This window comes from Pteropus medius, unplaced genomic scaffold, assembly GCF_902729225.1.
Source record: "Pteropus medius unplaced genomic scaffold, Ma_sr-lr_union100, whole genome shotgun sequence".
NCBI lineage: Eukaryota > Metazoa > Chordata > Mammalia > Chiroptera > Pteropodidae > Pteropus > Pteropus medius.
The window spans coordinates 8,262,585-8,287,157 of record NW_024355990.1 but is presented as its reverse complement, the minus strand read 5'-3'; the positions used below and the strand labels follow the sequence as shown (position 1 = coordinate 8,287,157).

At 37.1% G+C, this 24,573-nt stretch overlaps 1 long non-coding RNA gene, 1 other non-coding gene and 1 pseudogene across 4 annotated transcripts in view; 2 read left to right on the top strand and 1 right to left on the bottom strand.

Moving 5' to 3' along the window:
* Positions 1 to 14,415: 14,415 nt before the first annotated feature.
* LOC120600103 (uncharacterized) overlaps positions 14,416 to 24,573 on the top strand; it is a 65,324-nt gene continuing 55,166 nt past the window's right edge. For 2 of the 3 annotated variants that reach the window (XR_005652098.1, XR_005652100.1), the window contains exon 1: positions 14,416 to 14,598. This is a non-coding gene — a long non-coding RNA (uncharacterized LOC120600103). The remainder of the gene's footprint in view (positions 14,599 to 24,573) is intronic. The other variant, XR_005652099.1, reaches the window with a different exon arrangement.
* Positions 18,174 to 18,290, top strand: LOC120600472 (uncharacterized; annotated as a pseudogene).
* LOC120600458 (5S ribosomal RNA) lies at positions 21,188 to 21,306 on the bottom strand. The gene has a single exon (XR_005652193.1). It is a non-coding gene; the product is annotated as a 5S ribosomal RNA (ribosomal RNA).

Here is a 24,573-nt window from a genome sequence, read left to right as displayed (position 1 = left end):
TTAAATATCTGGAGTAAACTTGAAATATAAACTGATGAATAATGGCATGTAAAAATTCCCATTACATCGAGATGGATGTAGACAGAGGTAATATGTCACAAATGTGTCAAAAACACATTTTCAAAAGATGTAGAAAGTAATGCCCACCCATAAATTGATACCATCTTCCTAGTATTTTGGTAATACTTACATGTGTGTAAATAGCTCCATGAAAAACAGATAAGGATTCCAAGCTGATTCAAGAGAACAAATAATATTTTTCCATCGTTTAATGTAGATCAGCACTCTTTTAATATTTCAATTCTCTACAACCTAAAATATGATTATTATAAAACCTCTGGTTTAACTAAAAGAAAATTTAGCTTTATTTCCTTTTAACTTTTTTTTTGGTCATAGCACATCTAGATAAACATATAGAATATGTTTTGTATTATTTTGGGGATGAGTATATATTAAAAATATATACTATTTAGGCATAGAAAAGCCTGAGTCAGCACTACTATTGGTGATTATATGATTATATATTAAAATAGCCATTCAAATATCAGTAATATGTATTATTCCATGTTAATAATTTTATCCCCAATAAAGCACTACCAGCCTTATGACAGGGTATTCGTTCTGTTCCAACTAAAGTGGAACAGATAGTGACATACCCTTTCCAACTCTTAAGCATTAACTTGGCAGTGGTTATTTTGCATATCATTTAAATAACCTAACTATGAGTATAGATTGGATTTGGTTACTGCAGGTGATGTGGGAGAAACAACGTGGTTCAATAACATTACTGAAAATTAGCAAGCATAAACACTTTTTAAAATATCAACTTATTATTTTCCCCTGTTGCATTTGTTGAAATTTCACAATCCCTGAGGAGGTCAGGTTACGAACTTGTTTGTGAATCAATATAATATTTAAACATATTCTATGTGTTCTTGCTCTGACTTTTTTGTGACATAAAAAAGATATCTTGAATTATCAATTTATGTTCTGTTGCAAGAAAACTTCTACTACGGCAAAAACATGGGCCAAATTTACATATTTTCTTTATACAAGTAATTCGTATATAGAGATACTTCATAGACTTTAAGCTGAGGATGTTGGTAAAGATAAATTTACCATTTTCCAATATTTCCATGTATTTCGAATACTAGCATTATTAATAAATGCAGTAAGGGTGTATTTATTATGTGCCCGAAAGTGTACTGAATTCTTCTAAATGGATTTTCTGTATCTATTAGCCTAGAAGATAGTTACTATGACTATCCTAGTTTTATGCAAAAAAGTAGCTAAATACTAGAGAGAATAACATGCTCAAAATCACATAGCTAAGAGGAGGCATAGCCACACCTGAACTAAGGCAATGTAAACATCCATCTCATTTTCTTGATCACTGTGGTGCACTGCCTTCTATCTTAGTCAAGTTTTCTCAAATTCAGTTGCTTCTCTGTGCACTTGACTATTCCTAACACGCTACGAAGTTTGCAGAATTATCTTTCCAAAAGGCCAAACAATAAAGGCAATACGAAACCAGAGAAGGGAGAGAGAGAGTTCCAATTGTTGATATGCCGTAAAAGGATTCAGGGACATCTGAGGTCGGATTGAAGAGGTCAGCATAAAAAACTGTAAATCAAAGGAAGAAAGGTAGGTAGGTGCTCTGAAAGGTAAGCAGGGCTGCCGATATTCAGACGTCTGTACACAGACGACACAAATTCTTAATATGTTGGTAGCTCAGAAAGAAGTTTTATTTATTTATTTATTTTTAATTTTTTCTTTTTTTATGGTGACATTGGTTAATGAAATCCATTAAGTTTCAGCTATACACTTTAATGATAGTGGGCATGTATGTATATATATATATATATATATATATATATATATATATATATATATTTATTTATTTATTTATACTGTGTGTTCACCTCCCACAGTTATATTTTTTTCTGTCACCACATATTTGACCCCCTTTACCCCGTATACCTCTCCATGCCCCCATCCCCTACCCTCTGGTAACCGCTAGTCTATAGTCCATGTCCATGAGTCTCTGTTTGTTTGTCCTGTTCATTTGTTGCTTTTAGGTTTAAATCCCACATGTAAGCAATATAATGCGATTTTCAATTTTTTCTGTCAGGCTTATTTCGCTTAGCATGATTATCTATAGGTCCATGCATGTTGTCGCAAATGGCAGTATTTCATTTCTTCTTATGGCTGAGTAATATTCCATTGTATATATGTACCACAGCTTCTTTAGCCAATCATCTATTGTAGGACACTTTGGTTGCTTCCATGTCCTGGCCACTGTGAATAATGCTGCTATGAACATCGATGTGGAAATAAATATCTTTTTGGATATGGGTTTTCAAGTCTTTGGGGTAAAAACCCAGTAGAGGGATTGCTGGATCATACAGTAGATTAATTCTTAGTTTTTTGAGGAACTTCCATACTGTTTGCCATAATGGCTGTATCAATTTGCAATCTCACCAGAAGTGCATGAGGGTTCTTTTCCCTCTGCATCCTCTCCAACATTTGTTATTACTTGTCCTGTTGATAACAGCTATTCTAACTGGTGTGATATGGTATCTCATTGTGGTTTTGATTTGACTTTCCCTAATAACTAGTGACATTGAGCATCTTTTCATATATTTGTTGACCATTTGTATGTCCCCTAGAGAGAAGTGTTTGTTTAAATGAGAGCTACCGGTGGTGTTGAATCCCATGAAAGGTGATGAAGGGTTAGGGATAACGAAGGTGTTGTTCCTTGGGGTTACAGGGGAAGGAAGGGGGCTAAAAAGAACATAATTATCACATTCACAGAAATGATCTTTTCTCAGTATTTTCCTAAAGTATAAGTAGATGGCCAAATAGATATTTTCAATCTAATCTACTTAGCATCCATTAAACTGTCTCACGGTTCCCACCAGAATTGAGCAAAACTAGACATAAAAGTTACAAGATGATCATTTGAGAGATAGTCCTATAATCATAGTTTGGACACAGCCCATTTAAGGACATTAATTTATTTAAACTCCTGGATGGCTGCGGTTTTTGAATATAGAATCTATGAAGCAAAAAGTGCTGTTTTGAAGGTTTGGTGGGAACACTATCCATCCCTTGATGGGTGTTAAGATATAAACTAGATCAAATGACATTTCTGAAAAGTACAGGATCCGCAGAACTGATTCATTGAAATTCCTCATTGATAATATTTACTTATATTTTGGATTATCTTTTTAGGATTTGGAGTGCTTTGTTCTATATTAACACCAGAGAACTTTCACTAGAAAGGCTGGAGACATGTTCATCTGTTTTTGTTCTGAGGGATTTTATTGGTCTGCTCAACCCAGTTTGTGGGTTTTACAATGTAAACCCCCTTCACCCACTCACCTGGGAAGTCCATGGTATGAAGGGCATAATATTTGGAGGGGAGAACTATCTATTTCCCAATAGTTACAGAAGACGCATCAATGAACAATAAGGCGGCAGAATAAAGAAAGGGCGATTCAGAAGATACTGTTCTTTCTTTGTGGCCTCGGTGGGTTGAAACCGCAATCAATAGGAATGCAAAGGATAACAGAATCCCTCATCCTTCAGTCACGAACCTCTACACTCCCCGGAGATACAGAGTTTAAACACTGTCGGTATTAAACAGCCTACGTGAGATTTCCAAACTTTCAGTGTTGTGGTAACTCAATCTTTTAAGGTAGTGTCCACATACGGTTTCGAAAAATGGCATAAGCAGTGGAAGTTGAGAGAGCGTTCTTTTTCCAACTGATTTCACATGTGAGAGCCTGAGGTACAACGAGAGGCCACAATTGAGGAAGGTTTGATTTAAATATAAAGAGAGCTTACAGATGTCAGCAAGGCAGGCGGGAAACGTGACAAGGAGATAAGTCATAAGATGGGAGAATCCAGACACATAGAATTTTCTTTGTATGAAAAAAAAAAGTTGAAGTTAGTAACTGAGGCAAATTATAGGCACCGTTCGAGAGGAAATGGGAAAAAATGGAAGAGTAAAGGAAATGCAGTAGCATGATTTGAGAAAGGATTTATGGACATTTGATGCTGAGATAATGTTTGATTTTATTTATACTCTGTGTTTGGAAACCCGAAGCTTTCTGGCTCCTGCGTCCTTCCCTCTGGTTAGAAAAAATTATTTCAAAATGCTCTATTTTAACCCCTAAGATTAACACTATGATTAATAGGAGTTTGGGTTTTTTTTTTTTTTTAAGTAAAAACAAAAACAAAAACAAAAACAAAACCCCTAAGATTTCTCAGGCTTATTTGGAATGAATTAAAGCAGTCAGTGAAAGAGAAAACAAAATAATTAAACAATGTTATTAATAATTATAACATTGACTATAACATATACATCATGTACAATAGGGCGTGCTTTGTAGAAAGAATCTTTATGCCATAGCATAAAGTGTGGGCTTTGACAGTTTCCCATGGGCTTTACACTGCATTGTCCAGATCTGGGTCTAAGCCCTTGACCTTGTGTGAAGCTTGATCTCATGATCTTCAATTCCACTGTTCAATTTAAGAGACATATATGAGTGCCCACCATGTGTCAGGTACAGCGCTCAGCACCATGCTACTTAGAAACACAGCACCTTCGCCACTGTGTTTCAGGAGCACCCAGGTTGCTTTTCTCTCATACCAATCTGTCAAGTCAGACCTGCGTTCTTCCTCATCAACAAGGTCATAGGAGTAAGGTATCAGGGTGGCATTTTTAGATGACAAGAGGTTCTCAGCAACTTGTTCACGTAACCTATGTGTGCCTTCTGGATCAGCCCAGCATCACTCCTGAGTGTGCCTCTTCGTCTTAGAATATATTCCGGTCGTGTCTAAATAACCTGATGGCTTACTGCTCACACCTGGATGGGCAGTTCTCACATCATAGTCATTTGATGTTTGTTTCAGTTAGGTGCTCAGTTTTGACAGGGCCCTATAAAAGCTATTGGATGGCTTCTTAGACAGTGAAGATGGCGTGGACTTGCTGCAGAAATCTAGGGGTCTTCCCGATGGTGTGTGGTGTGGGGAGAGGGGGCGGTCAGCTGGTACCTGCTCAGAAGAGCTGATTGTCTGCAACTCTTCCCAACTTCGCTTTCACTGATGTCAAAATGACAGCTTGAAATTGGCCATGGCAGGAGTGTTTGATGCCATGCACACTGTCAAATGTGACAGAGAGGACTTTTTTTTTCCCAGAGTTCCAGTTTACCAGCACAACTCTGGGTTTTCCTGACGACTCTCTTATTGAAACGTCCCAGGGAAAACAAACTTACTTCCAGGCCATTCACATAGCTTACGCCCTAATGAGTGATCTGGTTCCAGAATCCTAACCTGACGGGCTACTTCCTAGGGCGATTTTTAATACCAACTGCTTTGATTTGGGTTTTCCAAGAATCTAGCCCTGAGACAAAGATTATGATACAAGTATTTTGATTTGATAGTTCATCCCAGGATCCAGGGTGGTAAAGTGAGAAATGGAAATGGGAAGGGAAGAAAGACAGTGAACAGTGTGTTATCAAGCCCACTGTGGGCAAGTGGAGGTCATTCCTGCTGAGAACATTTAAAAACTATACAAAGCATACCTAAAAGTTAGCCCAACTAGGGCAAAGAGCTGGCATATAGTAAATCAATTCCTTGTGCATCACCGATAAAGGGCTGCTTCTGAAAACGTCCAGCTTGCCTTGCGTGCAGGCGGATCATGTTTCTTGGGCCAGAAATAAAACTCAGGCAAAGATATTTACAGGCCTTTGATGAATAAAGGTAAATTCTGTGTGTATGAAGGCACCAACAGTTTTTATGGCAGGAAGTAACACATTTATTTTTTGTGTATTTTCTTTTATGTATTTGGCAAATAATTTTCATTCAATCACTATAAACTCTAAGCTCTTTGGATCTCGGCAAAGGGAAATCTACCTGAAACAAAAGGAACAATGTGTCAAACAATGAGGTTCTCTCAAGGGAGAAAACCATAGTCATAAAAAATAAGGAATGACATTGTTGGCAAGAAAAGTCACCTCGTACGAACTTTATATGCAAAGGATTATTTCTTGTTAAAGAATAAAAATCAGCCTGTGTCAAAGAAACTATAGAAAAAGTGTTAACAGCTAACACTCCCCAAGAAAGGGATCTGAGTTTGAACCAGAAGACTTCTTTGCAAACGTGACCACACACTAATGAAAGAAAAAGCAAAGTCTCGGAATATTTATTTGGATTTTAGAAGCTTTGACAAAGAGAAGCACGGAATGGGAAACCAGACTTTGAATGTTGTATCTTTACAGTAAATGCTGACTGATGGACTGCCTGGACGATCAGAAGCAGCCTTTGAATTTTAGCTATTAAAAAAGTAAAGATAGGAGGATTAAAAAGGACCAAATACAGATATACAGAAAGACAGGAAGTTCCCAAGCTGCATCACTAGTATTTAGTTTCCTTTAATACATTTACATTTTGGTATATATACTCTGAAACATTCACATCCTCTCCCCAAAACCCCCTGCCTACCCCCATCTCTGTGTGTGTGTGTGATAGAGAGAGAAAAAGACTATTGTTCTCTTTCAACATGGAAAGTCTTTTGTATTATTTCTGGTTTTTAAATTTAGGAAATGTTTCTTTATATATTCAGGTCAATTCTTTTCCATTTCTTTCTACCTTTTCATGGAGGAAAGATGGTTATCTGTATGTTGGATCTATCTTCTCGGCTCTCCGTGTTTACCATGCATTTCTCAGAGTCGTTTTCTCTAGTTTCAAGTGGAATCGGTTGAACCTATCTTCCACATGACTTACATTTTTAGAGTTGATTCTGATCTTTATTGCTTTCAATAATATTGTCTGTATCACTTCCATAATTCTCTCAGCTCCCTTTAATTTCCTCCTGGTTCCTTAACAACTCATCTACGGTGAAGATTAATCTAGAGAAAGCACAACTGCTATGATCACAAACAGCTTCATGAAGGAGGGACAGAACTAATTCCAGACATCTTGACATAAAGATAAAAGTAGGGGATGAAGAGATAAAGATTTTCAGGCAGAAAGACTGGTCGAGCAAAGACAGAGAGATAAAATCGCATCTGTTGGGGAATTAAGGTAAGCTCAATTTTACCTAGGATGTCAGGTGTATAATGTGAAGTGAAACAAATAAGATGAGAAAGATTTGGCCCAAAATTTTGAAGATAATGTAATATGCACCTTTAACACAAGGAGCAGTGGAAAATGAAACCGCAGATTTAAACTTAGAATAGACTCTGCTGGTAGTCCATATGGCAGAAAGAAATGAAGCAGGATCAAAAACTGGGTGATTCTACCCTCCAGGTTCCTCAAAACAACAAAATACCAGCTTCCTAATATACATGTTACAACCTAGGATCCGTTCAGGGACTGGATCGTTATAATCATATTGAGATGACCTTCCAGTCACAGGTTGTCAAACTTCAAAAGGCCCTTTTAAGGAATGTTGATAACATGCATTTCTAAGAGATGACAGCATGCATCCAAAGCCTTAGAAAAAAGCAAGGCTGTAACAGTTTTCTGAGACTTTAGCCTTATTTCTCCAATCAATAGATTACTTTTTACCTCACTCTGTTCTTACAGTGCTGACTTCTTCACAAAGATATGAAGTATACTTTTTGTTTAAAGCTTAGTTAGAAGCCATCATTTATGCATATCTAATGCCACATTCCAAAGATTTCAAATGTCCCTCCTGTGATATACCTTTGTCAAACAATAACATGGTACAGGAACTAAACAGAATCATCGGTATTCATCGTTACGAATTTATTTCTATCTTGCAGAATTCATATTTAAGTCTTTAGAGCAATTAAATTAGATAAACCTGAGTTCAGACTCGAGCAGAAATAGGTATAAACTTTAAAAGGAAGTGATCCCCTTGCCCATCCTCTTTCATGGAAACTTTCTAAGGTATAAAAATAAAACAAGCCAATAGCATTATAGAAAACGTGATATCCAAATAGAATTATTTATAAATAGAATGTTTTACAAAGTTTCCATGAGGCATCAGCTGTCCTTTAACCCCCTGCATGCTGACATTTTCCAGCCCACTAGCTAAATTAAGGCTTAGGAAAAAATTACCTATGCATTGTATTTTTATGTGGCTGTTAATCTATTTTTATACGCTGTGGATATATAACATCAGTTCATTATAAACATATAAAAAGACAGCCCCCCACCAGACACACCGAAACACATGTATATGAGCAGACATGAGGAAGAATATGAAATAGTTCTTTCACTTTCCTTCGTGTTTTCAAAAGGACTGTAACAAAACTAAAGTCTACAATGAGGAGGGTGAGCCAGTGGGCTCGATTTTCTGGGACTGTTTCAGTTTAAGCAGTTGCCCTGATCCAGTTTACAGTGGCGCCCCCTTGTTTATACTCAAAAGTGTCCCACTTTAGATGATACATTCCATGATCATCCCAAGGGTGAGGCAATTTATCAGTTATTCATGACTTACTACAGTATTCAGAGGAAGCCAGGTTAGAAATACTTGAATAAATTAAATGAATGCCATTCATTCAGTTAAATCCAGATTTCAAGACTAGTAGAATAATAGATGGTTTGGTCTGCTCACGAGTGTTAGCACTGTTTCATAGTTAACTACGTTATTTTCATTCTCTGCCCTCCTATTTCTTTCTCTCTTTGACATGCACATACATGCATCATCAAGCTAGGGTATAGTTTGCTATGCAACAATGATTTGGCTAGAGTAATTATCCTCTTGTAAATATAAATAAGCCTAGATACAGGAAAAACAAAACTTCATTCTTAATATAAGAATATCGAATCTGTTCCTGCCACTAATGCATTTCTTACTTTCACTTTACAATAGGCATCTAAACACTAAACCAGTAACAGTAATTCTAGTGAGACTTACCTTTCTGGCCCTGGATGTCCAAGGTAGAAAATGAACAGAAGTATTTTAAAAGTTTATTAAAGATAGCTTTTTTTCTTACATTAATTTAAAATGATTATAGATACTTTTACATGAGGATATGATAACCTATACACCACAACCAAAATTCACGAGCCTTTCATATAATTTTAATGATTATAATTTTTCAAAGGTAAGTGATTTGTTTATACAGTGTTCATTAACTGGATGTTTTATCTTTGACTTGCTGTATAGCCCTTAAGAAATGAAAACATGTGGATGTCTGCTCTGTGGTAGTTTAATGATCCCCCTTGCAATCAGGAGGATGAAGCAAATAATGTATGCAGATAAAGTCAATTTACTCCTAAGATATGCAGGCAAAATTCTGATTCCAAAGTCAGGAAATCAAGAGATATAAATGGAAATATTACAGAGTTTTCTTGTTAATTGGTGGTTGCAGGCTGGCGAGATCCCATTTTGTGTTATGTGAATTTAGTGAGTGGAAAATATTGTCTACAGAGTGCTCACAATTGGACCAAGCAATGCTGGAAGGTTCAAACTTGATGTCAGAAACAAACCGAAAATTTGGCAACATAAGGTATACAAAACCTGAGGCCCTTCTATCAATCCGAGAAAATATTTTATTTTGCAAGTGTGCCTAAGATGAAGATATTATATAACATATGATGCATGCAAAGAACACAGACGTTTTGATTAAGCAGTCTTGAGTTCAAGCCCCATGGCCCCAAACTTACTAGCCATTTGCTCTTGAACCTACTTCTCAACTTCCTTCATTGTCACCTGTAAAATGGTTTGAATGAATTATTGATATAAAGCACTTAGTATGGGGCTTGACATATCGTTTGGACACAGCAAGCGGTGATTCTTCTTTGTAGAATATTTTTGAATACAGAGAATCCTTTTATTCTTATTGTATCATACCTCCCAAGTTTGGTCACTAAAGGACTTTGTACACCAAAGACTAACTAGAGTGTCTCACCTCTCAAGATTCTTTCTTAAAGCCAAATAGGTTAGTAGATCAATACTCCTTTATTTTCTAACTTCTATCTGCCAGCAGTATTAAACTGGCAGGAACATCCCTCCCTTGCCCGCTTAGTAGGCAAACTGATAGGTCCCTGAAACTGTTTCTATTTTCCCAGACATCTGCTTTTCCTATAATCTTTATAATTATATTTACTGGGCAGATTTGGATATGACCTTGGCTTTGGGAAAGCAGATTTCAAACTATTCATGGAGAAAAAAATAAGTATGATCCCATGTCAGAGAGATTCTTTAAAAAAAAAAAAAAAGATATCATACTGATTTTGAAATCACAAATAATTCCAGTGAGAAAGAATTCTTTCAGACGATATGCCAAGCACAGACCGATCTCATGGAGGAAAAAAAAAAAAAAAGATAAAGTTGAAAGGGCAGAGGTCGACAAAAGATTCTTGACGAGAGTAATAGGACTTTAAAAGCATTGACTAGAATCAGAACAAGGTAGGGAAAGGCGCGCAGTTTGAAAAAGCCAATGTCAACCTCACAGGTAACAGAGGAAGGCAGAGCAGCTTAACTTGGATGCTGTTTATGGCATTTTAGCAAAGGGAAAAATAATTAAAATGGGAGGTTCAGAGAAGAATTTCAAGAGAGGAGCACATAGTAACAATAGCTGATCGCTTTTAATTCAAGTCATTTCCTACACCTCAAATAATAATGGTAATAGTAATAGTAGCAAACGCATTGGGCTTGAGATCTGCAAGGCCTTGTTCTAAGTACTTCACGTTATTAATCCTCATAATAACCCCATGAGGTAGGTTTTACCCATTAACACCTCCAGCTTATACATAAGAAAATTAAAGTACAGAGAAGTTAAGCCACCTCGACCTACCCAAGATTGCAGAGTGGGAGAGTGTCAGAGATGAGCTAGTATCGGGCTACTCATTCTAGAAGCAGAAAATAGAATTCCCCACCTTTAGTTCATTTAAATGTGAAGAACAGTTTCTCAGAGGTTCCCCAGCAGACCGGTTCGAATTGGGTCTTTCTCGGTACTCGATAAGGAAGATGAGACCGTCCTTATTGGCTTATATCAAACCAAAGAAAGGGGAAGTTGCCTAGGACCCCCGGAAGAAAGTGCCCTGTCGAGATGAGAAATCTGCAGCAAGGCAGAAGGAAAAGGGGCCCCAACAAGCTGTACTTCCTATTTTTAACAGTAAGCATTAAATTGAGTTTTCTGAAATTTAATATGAGAAACAAAAATAGATATAAAACTGAAAGGTTTGGTAATTTCAGATAAATATTTCTTCAGTACAAGAGTTACTAATTTTTTTTTTTAAAGATCTCCTAAAGGTTAAAAAATGTAGGAAACTTTGAAATTGTATCTTTTAATCTTATATTTTCAAGTTTTATGCATCCGTATTCTATAATAATGATTCTCCCAGTTGGTATGTCTGTGTGTGTGTGTGTTAAATTACTGTAATACTCATTAACAGTTCTTTATTATTCCTGAATTCTTTATGTTAATAATCACTTGATTGGTTGGATTTCATCATCAATATATTATCCTTGTAATTTCATATTGAATTCTCTTATGTACTGTATAAGCTTCATACTGTTTTGATTGTCTGATTTCCCTTTGGCACTCTCTGAGTTTATCTCAAGTTTTTCTGATGGGGTGTGCCATAACCCACATTTCTCTATGTCATGAATTCCCCATCCCCACTCCCCCACCCTCCCACCCCACCCCCTGCTCCCGAAGAATCCTCAATAATCCTGCTCAAATAAAATAAAATAGAAGGTACAGAGAGGAATTCACACATCTGAGAGGAGGACACAATAATAACAGCTGATCAATTTTAATATAGATAGATGGCACCGTTGGCTTATTGAACTTCAGGAAATTTCCATAATTACTTTCCAGAGTTGAAATTACTGCATCCTGGATGAGTATAAAAATTGCGCTTTCTGAGTTCTTAGGTGACTGAGAGTGACTTTACTCTGTCCTTATTATTGCTTGGTTATTTAGATGGGAATTAAAATTTATAATAAAGAACTATCATCGAAATGTATATAGGCAGCGATCTTGTTTTCTAGCAAGAAATTTGATATTAATTTTTCGTAGGTGACTTTTTTCTCTCTTCTCTCTGTGGAAGGTTTGAAGGCCTTCTCTTTAGTCTTCATTCTCTCAAATAATGATGGGTACACAAAGGGACTTTTCCTCCTGAAAATTCTAATCTTTAAGTTCCTATAAATTATGGGTTTGATAATTTCCTTCTTTCCACTCTCACTATTCCATTTCTGAATTTTCTATTACTATTAGGTCGGGCCACTTGGATTTATTCTCCATACATTGCATTTTCCTCTCACATAAAAAACAAAACAAAACAAACAATTTGGTTTCTGCTTTGGAGAAAGTATCCATTTTTATATAAGCTTTCCATTCCTCATGCAAGAATGTGCTTGGTATAGTTGTGGAGTAGCAGGAATTGGATGGACTGTGTCTTTTCACAGTATATAATCACAGAAATGAAAGAAATTAAAGAATATTACATGCCACTCTATGGTAGCAAGTGAAAATCTTAAAGAAGATTTAAAACTTAAAGAATGATATCCTAACAAAAAAGAAATTGCCAAATTGAGGCACAGGTTTTTTACTTATATTCCATAATTTTAGATTTTTAGATATTTTATCAGATACCAAAATTTTGCTTCCTAATAAAGTTAATATAATTATGTATTTTATTAATTTATAACAGTATACTAACCATTATAACACTTTCTAATGGCATATATTAACGTTGTTGTTTAAAATATGAATGCCATTTTAAAAAGTGAGATTGCAGAAAATACTTATATTCAGATTTTTTTCTCTTCCACTAAGGATATCCATTCAGGATATTGTGTTTTAAGTCACTTGAAATAATTCCTCACTGAATATTTGTGCCTCCAACTGAAAATAAAAGTTTGTTTCATTTTTTAAAAAGTTTTTATAAATTGAATTTAATTATAATTTTGTTTTATAGTTCCATAAACTAATTATACGATTTCCAAAAGCAGATCTACAAGACAAAATGATTTAGGAAGTTCTAACTTTTATTCTCGTTTTCTCCACCATGTTTACTCTCTTCCCCTTTTGATAACTTAAAAAAAACACAATTTATCTTTTTACTATGATTTTGCATTAGAAATATGTAGATAGGCTCATATCCTCCCTTTCATAGATAAATCAAAATATACAATGCACACTTTATTTCACCTTGCTTTTTGTCATTTAAGTTTATAGCCTGGAGATTATGCAAGAGAAGTGTTTATACCTTTTTACAGCTAAACAACATTTAGCATTGCATGATATGGAATACCATAATTTATTCAGCCTGTCTCCTATCAAATAGTGATAGAATTATATATTGTATGATTGTCATTATATCAAAAAATGAAAAGGAACAAAAAATAAGAAGAAGAAATCTTGGTTCGATAGCAATTTATTTTAAAAAAAACAACAACTCAGTTTTAGTTGACATTTATTTGAAGTGAGACAATGTAGTTCATTAATTACAAAAAGGGCTTTGCAGTCGGCAAGAATTAGCTGTGTGGCATCAAGCAAATTTCTTAATCTCACTGAACTTCAGTTTTCTCAAATTTAATTGAGAACTGTAATAGTACCTGTCTTGAGGATATTTAAAAGCTATTAGATAGTCAAGAATACCCAGAGATTAACACAGTTCCTGATTAACTATGAGCCAACAATGTGGTGAAGCTGATAAAAAAGCTTAAGTGATAGGAGTCTACACTGATGGAATAATAATGTTCCAATAACGAGGTGTCGTAAACCCCGGTGAACTCTTCTGAAAGATGACATCTTTTAAGATGTACACTGACGGACTTTTCTGACTAGAGGATAGGAATGGTTGAAGTAACGGGAGAAGTTAACATTGGAAAATGGAAAACTAAAGAGTGAGAAACATTTGACAGGCTACCGTGTTGCAGAGGGATAAGGTTAATTATTCTGTGCTGCTCCAAAGGCCTGGCGGTGACCTGCATTTTTAAAAACTGTGAGAAGGTAGATTTCATCTTAGTATTAGGAAGGACTTTTAAACAATCACAGCAATCCAGTGATACAGTGGCCTAGTTTAAGAAGTAGTAATGGCCCTATCGCCAAAAGCTTTTAAGCAGATGTTGACTTATTTCTGCTTAAGATCATTATGGAGGAAATTCCAGCATTGGGTAGGAAGTTGGACTAGGTGGCCTCTCACGTCTCTTCCAGCATTAAGACATAACTTTGTGGAAATTCCATATATGGGCTTTTTTTTTTTTAATCATACTCAGTAGCTTTTTTCCATGTGGATTAAGTGGATATAAATTCCTCATTATTTAAAAGGTGAGTCAAAATGAAAATAGCATGTACAATAGCACAGCAGCCCAAACAGTTCATCATGTATCTTAAAAACATAAGTCAGAGCAGTAGATGACTTCAAAGGGGAGCACATCATTGCCAGAAGTGCTCGCCAAGAAGCCAGCTGCTCCTGGAAAAATACATTATATTTCCCGGCTTGGCATCTGAGCCTCGTGATTGCTGTCCAGGGAGGTGGAAGAAGAATGGGTTTATGGGCAGCCATAAATAACTAAGGCACTGAAATTCTGAGAATTGGCCAGTTTCTTCACTGAGATTCAAGACCCAAATAGGAATGAGCGACTGTTCCAGTATGAAGGTAAGAAAGCTCTAACTACTCACTTTTAGAAACCCTAACAAAAATGATTACGAACTCTGTATTACTCAATCAAGTGTTCTGAAAAATTCTTAATGCTAATTCTTGAATTGATGTTTTTATTTCCGAAGATATGGGGAGGAGGAGATGGAGATTATTTATATGGGATCTCCAAGGAATGCTAGCTATAGGACAATATAACTGTATCTATGTAATCTGAATTAAGGTAATGTTCCTCAAAGGACATTGCGACACATGTCTGGAATTTGTTTGGAAACCCGCACTTTTGGACAAAGGAGTAATCGTGACTCAGTGCCCAAAGCTCTTACAGTATTTTGGCCTTTTAAATATGCATCTTGTCCCCTACATGAAATCTCTTCCTCCCTATCTTTATTCATTAAATACTCGTATTATGTCTACTATGTTCCAGGAACTTTTCTTGGTGCTTAGCGTTCAGAAATGAATAAGACCTTGTCTGAGGTCTTTATAAATGCAAAAACATAGTGCTTATCTCGAGTTGCTTTGCTCTCTGCTTGGTGGTGACATAGTTTGAGTTAAGGGGAATTTGGTAATGAGGAAGGGGACACAAATGGAGAGTCATTTGCCTTCTCCTCCCATGTAGTCTCCTTTTGTGAATAGAATTATGCCCGATGACTACATTTGAAAAATGTTTGTTATACAAAGCTTGTTATTGTTAACATAGTTGCCCACTGATGGTCGTTGGCCTCTATTCATTGCCAACAGGAATCCCCAATTTGGAGTGCAGTGAAAGAGGAAATTTTATTCAGGGCAAACAACAGGACTGTGAGAATAGCTTAATAGTGTTACAGCTCAATTAGGAGACAGCAAGGCTGTGAGGTGGTCCTGGGGTGAAGCCCCTCTCCTGCTAGATAGCTCTGCTCCACCTACTCATCTCTGCTGTGGTCCAGTCAAATGTCTTTGGGGTTTCATCTTCAGTGTTTCAGCTCCAGCTGGGGAAACACAGTCCTCAGTCTTTGGTGGAAAGAGAGAGTTGTCGCCAGGGGAGAGCTGACTTATATAGACAGAAGTCCCTGCCCAGGTCCCTGATTGGTCTGTCTTTATGCAAATGAGGAGTCCAAATCTTCTCAGTTTGATTGGTCAGAATGGAGCTGCTCTGATTGGTCAGCAAAGATACTGATGGCGATATAGCCACGTAGCTCCAACTGAATGGAGAAAGTCTCAGTCCAGTTGGTCAACATACCAGTCCAGGTACTCCTTTGTAAAAGGGCTGGCATAGGTAGTAGGAACGCAATGCAGGCAGACAATTCAGTGCAGGAGGCAGGGAACTCAGTGTCAGCTGCTCCCTGAAGTGTGGTTTGCATGAGAATCTCCTGTTTATAACCAGCTGCTAGGCTCTGTCTTTAAATTTGAGCCCATTTAGCTACCAGGAGCCCTTCTTGGTAGGAAAGTATCTTCTTTCTTAGAGTCCACACAGTAAAAGACCAATGTTTTAAGATAATTTACACAACAGGGTAATTTTTGCCTTAGTCTTCTCCTGGCATATTGGACCATATATTCCAAAGAACCCTTCTTTATCTTTTTCTCTGCCCATTATCAGTTGTCAGATACTGTGTCATAGCCCTCAATGCTACATCAAAATAAAGATCAGCTTACTCTTCTTTACTTCATGGAAATAATAGTCTGTCCAGGTAAGTGCCTGATATTCTTTCAAAACCCAGAGGATGGAACTTAAGATTTTTAAAGTATTAAGCCAACTTTTCCAAATTGTTTTTGCTATATCCATCAATGCCTGAAGCAAGGGATTATTTAATGCAGAAGATAAGTAGAAAGGGCAAAGAGGAGCAATTAGTGGAACATATTTCATTTCCTTTAAGACAGTGTTTTAAATATGGTATACCATTAAATTTCCCTATAGAGCATTTAAATATGGTACATGTTGCCTGACAAAACCGTCAGAAATTCCGAACCAGTAGGTATCACAAGAGCTTCTAGGAACCTGTATCTTTTCTTTCTGTACTTGTACTTATCTAGGTAATGATGATAGTCCATTCAGGCTTAGGGACCATTTTTTAAGGTAGGATTTTTCAGCCCTGGATTCAAGTTAGACTCACATGAGGAATTATTAAAAATTGTAATGTCTAGGGTGCACCCTAGACCAATTAACACAGAATCTCTGGGGACGAGACTGAACATCAGTATTGGCTATTTCACTCCATGGAGAGAGAGATGATGAACCCGAATTGCCCTGAAATTTCAGTTAATGGGAGAGAGAAGGATGAAGAGTAAGAGACAGAAGTTTAGAGGGAAGAGAAGTGTGAAGATACACCAACTCTTTCCTCTCCTCTGTTTCTTGCTGTATGTTTCTCATGTGGAAGTCAGGCGCTGGCTACTTTTTAAACTCAAGTTCCTCTTCCTCGGCATGATGGAAAAAGGCAAGGAAGGCTTTCACCAGAAACCATCGATGGCAGTTCTCTCACTGCTTTGCAAATTATGTGGATACAATTGTAGAGTCCTGAAAACGGAGTCCAAAAGGGCTCAGGGAACACTAGGTCTGCTCACCTCTTTCACAGATACGTAATCTAATACCTGCAGATAAAATATACAATTGTTCAGAATTGGACTTGAATTTCAGATCTCAAGGCTTTAAATCCAAGGATCATTTCCAATAAATAAAAGAATAGAATGATTACTCCTCAAAAGAATCATGATAAAAAAAACTAGTGAAAAGAAAACCCGTTTTTGATCTGATGTCATTCCACTACATTACCTCTTTATTTTTATTTTTCACCTCACGTACTTTTTTTTTGGTGATAACATTTAAATTCTACTCCTTTAGCAAATTTCTCGTATACAATACAATGTTATCAACTATAGTCACTATGTCATCCATTAGATTCTCAGACCCTCTTCATCTTATAACTAAATTGCATACCCTTACCCAACCTCTCCTTTCTTCTCCACCTCCCTGCCCCCTGGCAACCACTTTTCTATTCTGTTTCCATGAGATTGATTGATTTTAGAGTCCACATTTAAATGATACCATGCGATATTTATCTTTCTCTGTCTAATTTATTTCATTTAGCATAATACTCCCCAGAGTCATACAGGCTGTTGCAAAGGACATGATTTCATTCTATTTAAGGCTGAATATCATTCCATATTCTCTCTCTTCCCCTTCTTTCCATGTTACATTTGTGTGTGTGACATTTTCTCTATCTGTTCATCCTTTGATAGACACTTAGATTAATGTCTACTTTGGTCCTCTGCCCATTTTTTTAACTGGGTTATTTGTTCTTTTGCTATCAAGTTGTGTAAGTTCCTTGTATATTTTGGATATTAACCCTTTTATCAGATACGTGGCTTGAAAATATTTTCTCCCGTCCCATAGGTTGGTTTTTTTACTTTGTCAATGGTTTTCTTTGCTGTGTAGGAGCTTTGTAGTTGGATGTAGTCCCACTTGGTTATTTTTGCCTTTGTTTGTCAAATTAAAAAAAAAAAAATCACTGCCAGATGTGGTTCTATAGTGTAGCGGTGAGCATGTCTGCTTTACACATAGAAGGTCCTGGGTTCGTGCCCCAGTAGAGCCACAGTCCATGGTCTATGGCCATGCCACCCTAAACAAGCCTGATGTCTGATCTCAGAAGCTAAGCAGGATCGGGCCTGATTAGTACTTGGATGGGAGACCACCTAGGAAGACCAAGGTGCTATAGGCATAAATAAAAAAAAATCACTGCCAAGACCAATGTCGAAGAGCTTAACCTATGTTTTTTTTTTTTTCTAGAAGTTTTATAGTTTTAGGTCTTATGTTCAAGTCTTTAATACATTTGAGTTGATTTTTTTTAGTATAGTGTAAGATAGGGGTCCAGTTTCATTTTTTGCATGTAGCTATCCAGTTTTCCCAACACCATTTATTAAAGAGACTATTTTCCTCATTGTATATTCCACTACATAATCATCCCACTGCAGCAATTGCCTCTTTATTTTCAAAGGTAATATTCAAAGATATGTAATCAAAGGGACTTAAATTATTATAGAACTTAAGGTACATGATTTAGTAGCAATGTCGAGTTAATAGTAAATGTCTCCCTCCCCTGGGTGTGTATCTGTCTCTCTGTCTCTCTCAATCTCTCTCCCTCCTTCCTTTCTTTTCATATTTCCTATTCTTCATAGTTTATTCATTGGTACCCTAAAGAAATGCTCCTCTGCCTGATTTCCCCCCTTGTATCATTAACAACCTTGTTAGCATATTCTTCACCTATTACTGACTTTATTGCTCCTATCTAGATGGATGAGCTTAATGACAGTTTTACACATTTCAGTAATAGTAAAAGAATCAGCAGCCTAAATGGACTAAACAACGTTTTTTAAAATTTATGTGCCTCCTGAGAGAATGTGGCACTCAAATAAATACAGGAATAGGGGTCTCTGGATAGAACAAATCAAAATGACCACCTTGCTTTCCAACGATCACTGTTTTCTGTCTCCTTTGTACTGGCTCCACACATGGCTTGCACTGTTATGTTTTTTGAAACCTACCTGAACTATTCTAGGAGTGCTCTTCACATCTCAGATTTTGCTTGGTTCTACCAACCACTGAATCTAACGAGTGGACAGTGCTGGATCTTCCAGCTTACTTTTGTCCTAAGCTCCCTTCCAAGCATGCGTTATAACCTAGAACAACATTCAGCAAACTAACCTGTGGACCAAATCCTGTTTTAATGGAACGTGACCACACACATTTGTTTGCATGTGAATATAGCTGTCTTCATGCTCCAACGAGCAGAATGGAACAGTAGTCACAGACCTTCTGTCCTACAAAGCTGAAGATATTATCCGGCCCTTTACAGTATAAGTTTGCTAATCACTGAGTTAAAACAAAACAAAACAAAACAAAAAAAAACCATTGCAGCGAATCTATTAGAAATTTCTATTTCTTTTCCTAACCCTAAGGTGAACAACTTCTTAAAACTGCTCATCTGCATCCAAAGGCACTACTGACTTCACTGGTTTCTAGGAGGAATCATTACCTGTCCCCGCTTCCACCCTCCAAAAATCAGTAATTTGTAACAGAATCGAGAAATTGTGAGGCTTTATGAGGTCAAACACAGCTCTCTTTTTTGGAAAGCATATAAAGTGAGAACTAGACAGGCCTATAAGTACCAAGTATTTGGAATAATCTTTTGGCTGCCTGTCAGTAACACTGTTATCTGAAACTCCTCTTTGCTTTTAGAGCAAGTGTTCTTTCCATACATTGGTTATATTTTATTTGAAGGAATATAATTTTTGAGAAGGTATTAAAACTTGAAACTCTTTCCACAGTTATGAGAAAAAATTCCTTGGCAGTGAAATCGCCAACGTCCTTGTCCGTTAATTAGATGTAAGTTAACAGTGTTTAGAAGAAGAAAAAAAAAAAGTCACCTGGGGTAAAAATTGTAATTAGCTCCCAAACATCAAGTCACGGCCTCCTGCAATAGCTTCCTATTGTTGCTCTGATGAATTACCACAAACTTAGTGGCTTAAAAAATACAAAATTTATTACCTTACAGTTCTTTAGGTCAGAAGTCTGACGCAGAACTTTCGAGCTAAAATCAAGGTGTTGGCAGGGCCACGATTCCATCTGGAGGCTCTAAGGAAGAATCTGTTTCCTTGCCTTTCCCAGCTTCTAGAGGGTGCCTGTATTCCTTGAGTCATGGGCCCCTTCTTCCATCTTGAAATCCAACTGGAGAAGTCCTTCTGACGTGGCACCGCTCCGTCCTATCCTACCGCCTTCTTCCTCCACTTGAAGGACACTCATGATTACATTATGCTGGCCAGAGAATCCGGGATAATATTCCTCTTTTAAGATCAGTGGATTATCTACCTTTATTCTCTTTGCAACTTTAATTTCCATTTGCCGTGTGACGTAACATATTTAACGTACTCACAGGCTCTGCTGATTAAGACATGGGCATCTTTGAGGGTCATTATTCTGTCTACCACAACTCCAACTGTGATATTTGTTTTGGAGGAGCAATGAGTAGAGTTACCTATTTGAAGACCATTTTCTTTAAGTAAGCCGCCAGTACCTGCATCTAGGTAAAAGACAGGACCTCGATTCCCATTGCGAAAACACCATCTCCCATTCTTGACAGCTAGAGCACAGACCAACTAGGTGTACCCACCCTGGACTTTGGATCTTGGCAGACCACTTCAGTTATTGAGGGAGAGTTAAACATTACTCATCGTGGCAATGGCAGTAGTGGCAGAGAGAATTTTCGGGGGTGTGGTGAAGGCAGTAACACCAGGAATTCAGATGCGCTATGGTTGAGCATTTGACGGTGGCGGTAACAGGTGTGGTACTAAGAGTAGTCACCCAGTGAGAACGTTCTTGCAGTGTGCTCTCGCCCATGCTTCCTTCCACCTCGAGTAATGCTCATCTGTATTTCCTACATTGGTTAGTAACTATTTTTGCACCAGGTTCTCTAGACTATGAGCTACCCTGTCTCCCTATAATTCATTAATTTTCATCTGTTTGTTTGTTTATTTATTTATTAGGCGAGGCGACCCTTGGCTGACCTCACAGATTGCAAAGACCTTGTCAGCTTACAACCCCTTATTTTTTATTTTTTTATGCCTATAGCACCTGATCTTCCTAGGTGGTCTCCCATCTAAGTACTAACCAGGCCCGACCCTGCTTAGCTTCCGAGATCAGTTGGGATCGGGCTTGTTCAGAGTGGCATGGCCATAGACAATTTTCATCTTAAGTGAGTCATAGTCGGGGTCTGTGGCTTGTAACTAAGAATCTTCACTAATAGAGAGCCTTCGGGGTAATATTCTTCACTTCAGGAAAAAAAAAAATCTCATTTTCTCTTTCTGTCTGAAGTACAGCCTGACATAAGTCAGGGGACTCTGGGAACATAGAACAAGTTGTCAGCATGATGTGATAGCCTAACTAGTCAAGTAGGAACTAAGAGAAGTGATAATCCAGCAGGACCACCTTCGGAGCGGGTGGCAGGCAAGCTTGAGACCACAGCATTGCTATAGTCACAATGGAGATTGAATAATTTCAGGAGAATCAGGGGAGAATATTCATCTCCTGGCCTGAGCCAGCAGGTTGTGAGGAGTCTGTGGGCTCACAGGGGTCCCTTACGATCAAATGAAGACCAGGTAGTGGCCAGGTACGCTGACTCTAGTCAGCGGAATGACAGTCTGCTCAGGTGATGCTCTGGGGTGTTTGATGTCTTTTTTTGCTATAACTTTGAAATTGGGCAAATAATAGGTTTGAGGACCACTGGACGAAGAAAACCAGTATGTACTGGACTTCATAGTTGAATGCTTTTATAGTCAAGCAGATCAAAAGATGCCTTGAAAGATGTTCTAAAACCCCACACATAAAAATTGTTATCAGATTTAAAAAGCAACAGCAAAGTAAAAAAATATTGATATTCGGAAAAGAGAGAAAAAAAGAAAGCTTAGTGAACTGTAGAGCCGAGAAACTCAATTTAATCAACTAATTATTTTGAGTTATTATAACATCACAGATCAACTCTAGTCTGAGATGAAATAGCACAAATAACAACACTAAAGCAGAAGATTGATGTTGCACCAAGTACACAACCAACTAGGATTTGACAAGAACCAGAGACCTATGAAATTCCTATTTCTTGACCATATTATATTCATCATTTCTCAGTCTTGTTTTACTTCTCACCCTCTGCAAAGCAATGCTGCTTTTTCTGATCCCATGGGATTCTCTGCCCACTTTGGCAAGGATTTTTCCTGGTTATGTTTTCAGGATACTCTGAAGGACACGAACAATCACATAACAGAAACGACACAATCCTCATTCGTGTTCCCATTAGGGTAAATGTATCTCGATTATGTTTCTTATTCTCCTGTTGTTTGTTGTTATTGCCCTTCCTGTATTTGTTCCCAGACACCTTACAAGCATGAGTCAAGATCACTTTTTAGGTAATGGAAAGGTGGGAAAAATGAGAGTCAGTAAGAGGACACAGAAAATTTCCCCTTATTTCTTGTATTAAATTGATTAAACGCAAATCCCAAGACTGAAGCTTTACACCTGTATCATCTGTGCCTTTATTTGTGTATTTAATTGCTGAATCCATATGCATAATCTCTATTCAGGCAATGCTATTTTTACCATAATAACTCATTTACTGTTTTCAGTGTCAAAGGACTTCCTTTTATATAGTGTCCCATCTTTTATGCTTTGGATGATTCCTTGAAAGTAGATCTGCTATTTATACAAGGAGGGAAATATTCATAACATTCTTATTTACTAGAAATGTGTGCCTCTCCCTACTCTCCTCTTCCCACCTTTGGGTGTGTGTGTGTGTATGTATACACATTGTTAATATATGCAGTAATATTCCTGGTCACATGGCATTTTATAAAGGAGGTTGTTTAATCTAGATTTTTACTGTCTTGACCAGGGTCAGCAAACTTTTCCTGTAAAGGCTAGATAGTAAATACTTGGAGCTTTTCAGTCTACATGATCTCTGTCTCAACTGCTCAGTTATGCCATTGTAGAGTGAAAGTAGCAATAGACAACTCATAAATGAATGGGTGTGTCTGAGTTGCAACAAAATTTTATTTACAAAAACAAGTTGCAGGTAAGATTTGCAAGGTAGTCTGTAGTTTCCTGGCTGCTAAATTTGATGCTTATACTGAGATAGGTATGACTCTCCAAATATACATATGAATATATATTTGGGAATATACACATTTTCAAAAAGATAAAATAATAGATTGTAAGAAATTCACTGAAACCATTCTCTGTAATGAGGCTTGCCCACACTGACTGAAAACAAATGACAGGAACTTTGAGTCGACTTTAGAATCCGTTCCCTTCTTAAAGCAGATAGAGCAGAACCTGAAGCTGGGTGACAAGGAGAATCGCTCTGGGACATTCAAGTTGTGTGCCCCACATGCTTTAAGGAGCACAGTTTCTGGCCTCAGGATCGTTCTCATCAATGACTAAAACAATTCTTAATCTTTGCATATTTATCTCTGACATCACTGCAGCAAACATTCGTCACAGGACTGTGATCTCTCTTGTGGATCTTTGCTTATCTATACCCTCAAGATGAGTTGGATAAGTGTAGCATCTTTAGCTGGGAAAAGCCACTTTCTTCTTGAAAGTAGAGTTGAATTATAAAATCCTTATTACACAGAAACATTACATGCCCCTTGTCACATGTACATATGCTTCTTCTCCAGCATCCCTCCTTCACATACAAATGGGAGCTTGGGAAGCTACTCTTACGTACTGTTCACTCTGTGTTGTATCTCCTTATCAAAATCTCAAGAAGAGCGAAGGCATCTAGGCCTGGCTACGGGAAGTGCTGTCAGGGGGTCAGCAGCATTGGCAGCGCCTGGGAACCTGTTAGGAGTACCAACAAATCTCAGGCTGCATCCAGAACTATTTAAACGTAATTTATATTTAGCAAGATTCCTCCAGTTATTCATATGCAAATTAAAGTTTGAGAGATACTATTCTAAATAATCCATATTTCTAGCCATCTTAAATCAATTGTTAACAAGGCATGATATACATTTTTAAAAAACGAATTAACCAAAATATGAATAAATGAATTTTGTCATGATTAAATGGACAAATGCTTCTTCCATGGATATAAAAATGAATGAATAAATAAATAGTTTTCCTTAAATAATCAAGTTTATAGAGGAACTGGGTAGTTTTATTAAGATGAACTAAAGTAAATTATGTGAAATTCATTACTAGACTGAAAAGACCTGCACAAACAGACAGTGTAGCTTTAATAGTGCAAGCCATCTGGTGACACATTAGTGATAATTCATAGACTACAGTAATAAGTCTCAGAGAGATACTTTGATAATTGTATTTATTTACTTTGTCCATAGCTTAAAATTCTTAGCCTTCATTGGTAAAATGCGTGGGAACATGTTCTTTAAGGACATTGGTTGGCGACTACACAAGTTATTGTGTTTATAAACATTTCCAACTATTGTTCC